At 62.0% G+C, this 5,000-nt stretch overlaps 1 pseudogene; it reads right to left on the minus strand.

Annotated features, from left to right (window-relative positions):
• LOC124575240 overlaps positions 1 to 5,000 on the minus strand; it is a 7,967-nt pseudogene that overhangs the window by 2,070 nt on the left and 897 nt on the right.

A 5,000-nucleotide genomic window follows, 5' to 3' on the forward strand; every position in this document is an offset into this window, starting at 1 on the left:
GGCGCTTGACCCGGGACCCGTGCGTCCTAAAGCAAGCCTGAAGTACGTGGTTGGCGGTCTCCACGGCCTGGCACCCCGCGCGGCATCTGGTGTCCGCCTCCCGCCCGCGACTGCGCCGTGCCTTCGTAGGGAAGGCGTTGATGCGGGCGCGGAGGGCGTCGATGTATTCACGCCCAGATAGCAGGCGACTGGTGTCGGCGACCCACTGATGTTGGCCACTGACGGCGGCAGAAGATGACAGTGCCGCACCGTCAATGGCGATGTGTAGGCGCGCCGCCCACATTTCCCCAACCTGCGTTGACGATTTGAGGAGGTGGCCCTCCCACATTAGGTGGCGCTCCAGCACCTCGATCTCACGCTGTACCTCATCCATGCCTGCACCGTCGCAGGCTGGCCCTATCTTCTTCAGCGCCAGGAGACGGGACCGACGGAGGGTCGGACCCATCCATCGGCAAGATGGAATGCCGAGGCCCCCCTGGGCAACAGGAGCGTGGAAGTATCCCAGGGGGGTGTCCGCCGGAAGGCGGAACCATCTCCTGACGGCGGCCCGGATGGTAACGTCGGCCGACTTCAATGCACCCACCCGGGTGCGGCTGAGGGCCAGCCCGTGGTACAGGCCAGGGAGAAGTACGTTGGTGAGAGCGTGGAGGCGCTGTTGCGGCTTCAGCGGAGCTCGGGAGATGACGTCAAGCTGCTCCACCAGGTGGCTACGTGGATTGAAGACACAGCGACCCGCCGTGGAAAATTGCAGCCCCAGGTACCGGAAGGTTTCACCCACACGCAGGGCAGGCATGGTGGTATTGCCTGCTGTGAAGGTGACATTGCTGTCCACCTTCACCTTCTTTTCGCGCCCTGACGCGACTAAGGCGAGGGTGAAACACTTCCGGGCGTTGATCTGCAGCCCCAGGTGGGCGAGGGCTGCGGTAGCTGCGTCGATGAGGGACTGCAAGCCCCTCGGGGTCGCTGCAAACAGCAAGACGTCATCTGCAAAGGCCGCAGCGTTGACTCTGCGACCGAGGATCCGAGCTCCGAAGTGGGAGGGCAGTTGGCCTAAAACGTAGTCCACCGCAAAGTTGAACAGGAGGGGGGAGAGGGGATCGCCCTGGCGAACGCCCCGTGCTGGCTGCACAGACACGCCCACGCCGGCGCCGTCCGCTATCACTGTCGTGCTGCCCTCGTAGCACCGCTCGACATACTCGACAAAGCAATCCGGCAGGCCATGCGCCTTCAGCACGGGGCGAAGGGCAGCATGATCTACCGAATCGAATGCCTTAGATACGTCGATCGATGCCACAAAGACAGAGCGACAGGAGCGAACTGCGTCGGTGAGAGCAGTGTCCAAGATGAAGGTATTTTCCAACATCCCATCCCGAGGGATGAATGCCCGCTGACGTTCGTCCACAGCACATGCGCGCATCAGGCGTGACGCGAGAACCTTGTGAAAGGTCCGCGCCAACACCGAGCAGACCGTAATGGGGCGAAAGTCAGCGGGGGATGTTGGTGCAGCCGTTTTCGGGAGAAGGGACGTCCGCGCGCGAAGCAGGCGTTCCGGAAGGGCGCGGGCCAGAAGGAAGAGATTCATCACTTTCACCAGGACTTCGTGCGGCAGGCGCCGCAACTCTGCTGGGGTAAGGCCGTCCGGCCCGGCTGCTGATCCCCTGGGCGGCAACGCGGCGGCGACCTCCTCATGTGTGACCGGCCCCCATATGCACTCGAGAGCGACAGGCTCTGAGTGCGGGAGGAGGCGGTCACGAATGAAGCCCGCGGTTGAGATGGGCTTCTTGGTGAAAAGGTCCGCCCAGAAGTCCAGCAGACCAGGGATGGCAGGTGGCGGCTGGAGCAGGGTGCCATCCAAGAGGCCGCGCACGCAACGTGCACGCGACCGTCGGAAGGCATCCTGCGTTCTCGCGTACTCCCAGCGGCGCCGCTTGCGCTTCTGCGTCGGCGGCGCGGCAGGCGGCCGCTTCGATGGTTGGCGCGGCCGCTGTGTCCTGGTGATCGATCTCTCCCCTCTGGACCCGACCGACGCAAGGGCATCCGGGAGCATGCCCAGGATGACATCGGGCGGCGTGCCCCGCCCCAGACCTATGACACGATCCAGGGCAGAGAAACGCTGGGCGGAAGCGGGTAGCCCCGCCAGATGCTCCCAGATGGCGGCGTCAGTCGGCCCCTCCGGCGGCGGCCCGGTGGTGTCGGCCGCGAAGTCCTCGGCTGCGTCGACGGGCGGCGCAGCGGCCTCGCCCGCGTCAGGCAGCGGGCTCGCTGCTCCCCGGCGGGACGCCGGCTCTTCCCCCCGACCGATCTCAAGCGCCTCCATGAATTGGCGGACAAGCTGCTTGTGGGCAGCTTGCCGCCGTCGGCACTTGATTGCCTCGAGCGTTCGGTCGGGGAACATCCTGATGAGTTCTTGATTGACGAAGAAGAACCGGGCGTCCCTCTCAAGGAACAGTTCGGCCTCCGCCTTGGCGAGCGACAGGACTTCTTCCTCCGTCCACCTCGCGCGATGCCTCTCCGTGACGATCTCCGCGTTGGCGGCCGCAAGATGTTGGCGGCGGCGATGGACCCCGAGACCGTTCTTGGTTGTAAAGCTGCGGTGGCACTCACTACAGGTATACATAGCTGCAAAAGTTACAAGATTTTCGGCACGGCCGGTTGGCCGGCTAGGTGCTGGGGGAGTTGGGGTGGCACCTTCAGCGGAAGGGCCACCACTTATTCTCTGCTTACTGCCCCCAACTAAAAAGGGATAGTGCGAGGGGGGGCTGGTAACCCCCCCAAGCCCCTGGTGCGGTCTTCCACTCTGCGAAATCAGCGGGCCCACGAGAAGGGGAGAAGACCGCAGGAGAGGAGAGGCTAAGAGGGCTAGGCCCATGTATTGCGCATCACTCTCCCTGTAGCTATAACCCAAGGAAGGCACCTCGCAGCAGCAGCACGACTACATCAAGACCGCACTTCGAGAAGCCAAGTCCGGATGCAGCCACACCGCTGCCACTTGGCCACCTTAAGAGAGTCATACCTTAAGAGAGTCATAGTTACTCCCGCCGTTTACCCGCGCTTGCTTGAATTTCTTCACGTTGACATTCAGAGCACTGGGCAGAAATCACATTGCGTCAACACCCGCTAGGGCCATCGCAATGCTTTGTTTTAATTAGACAGTCGGATTCCCCCAGTCCGTGCCAGTTCTGAGTTGATCGTTGAATGGCGGCCGAAGAGAATCCGCGCACCCGCGCGCCCCCGGAGGAGCACGCTAAGGCGGACGCGGCCTCGCAGCAAGGAAGATCCGTGGGAGGCCAAGGCACGGGACCGAGCTCGGATCCTGCACGCAGGTTGAAGCACCGGGGCGCGAACGCCGCGCAGGCGCGCGCATCCTGCACCGCCGGCCAGCACGAGGCCAACCAACGGCGAGAGCAGACCACGCCCGCGCTAAACGCCCGCACTTACCGGCACCCCTACGGCACTCACCTCGCCCAGGCCCGGCACGTTAGCGCTGACCCACTTCCCGACCAAGCCCGACACGCCCCGATCCTCAGAGCCAATCCTTATCCCGAAGTTACGGATCCAATTTGCCGACTTCCCTTACCTACATTATTCTATCGACTAGAGGCTCTTCACCTTGGAGACCTGCTGCGGATATGGGTACGAACCGGCGCGACACCTCCACGTGGCCCTCTCCCGGATTTTCAAGGTCCGAGGGGAAGATCGGGACACCGCCGCAACTGCGGTGCTCTTCGCGTTCCAAACCCTATCTCCCTGCTAGAGGATTCCAGGGAACTCGAACGCTCATGCAGAAAAGAAAACTCTTCCCCGATCTCCCGACGGCGTCTCCGGGTCCTTTTGGGTTACCCCGACGAGCATCTCTAAAAGAGGGGCCCGACTTGTATCGGTTCCGCTGCCGGGTTCCGGAATAGGAACCGGATTCCCTTTCGCCCAACGGGGGCCAGCACAAAGTGCATCATGCTATGACGGCCCCCATCAACATCGGATTTCTCCTAGGGCTTAGGATCGACTGACTCGTGTGCAACGGCTGTTCACACGAAACCCTTCTCCGCGTCAGCCCTCCAGGGCCTCGCTGGAGTATTTGCTACTACCACCAAGATCTGCACCGACGGCGGCTCCAGGCAGGCTCACGCCCAGACCCTTCTGCGCCCACCGCCGCGACCCTCCTACTCGTCAGGGCTTCGCGGCCGGCCGCAAGGACCGGCCATGACTGCCAGACTGACGGCCGAGTATAGGCACGACGCTTCAGCGCCATCCATTTTCAGGGCTAGTTGCTTCGGCAGGTGAGTTGTTACACACTCCTTAGCGGATTCCGACTTCCATGGCCACCGTCCTGCTGTCTTAAGCAACCAACGCCTTTCATGGTTTCCCATGAGCGTCGATTCGGGCGCCTTAACTCGGCGTTTGGTTCATCCCACAGCGCCAGTTCTGCTTACCAAAAGTGGCCCACTTGGCACTCCGATCCGAGTCGTTTGCTCGCGGCTTCAGCATATCAAGCAAGCCGGAGATCTCACCCATTTAAAGTTTGAGAATAGGTTGAGGTCGTTTCGGCCCCAAGGCCTCTAATCATTCGCTTTACCGGATGAGACTCGTACGAGCACCAGCTATCCTGAGGGAAACTTCGGAGGGAACCAGCTACTAGATGGTTCGATTAGTCTTTCGCCCCTATACCCAGCTCCGACGATCGATTTGCACGTCAGAATCGCTACGGACCTCCATCAGGGTTTCCCCTGACTTCGTCCTGGCCAGGCATAGTTCACCATCTTTCGGGTCCCAACGTGTACGCTCTAGGTGCGCCTCACCTCGCAATGAGGACGAGACGCCCCGGGAGTGCGGAGGCCGCCGCCCCGTGAACGGCGGGGAAGCCCCATCCTCCCTCGGCCCGCGCAAGGCGAGACCTTCACTTTCATTACGCCTTTAGGTTTCGTACAGCCCAATGACTCGCGCACATGTTAGACTCCTTGGTCCGTGTTTCAAGACGGGTCGTGAAATTGTCCAAAGCTGAA

Source organism: Schistocerca americana, unplaced genomic scaffold, assembly GCF_021461395.2.
Source record: "Schistocerca americana isolate TAMUIC-IGC-003095 unplaced genomic scaffold, iqSchAmer2.1 HiC_scaffold_229, whole genome shotgun sequence".
Classification (NCBI taxonomy): Eukaryota; Metazoa; Arthropoda; class Insecta; order Orthoptera; family Acrididae; genus Schistocerca; species Schistocerca americana.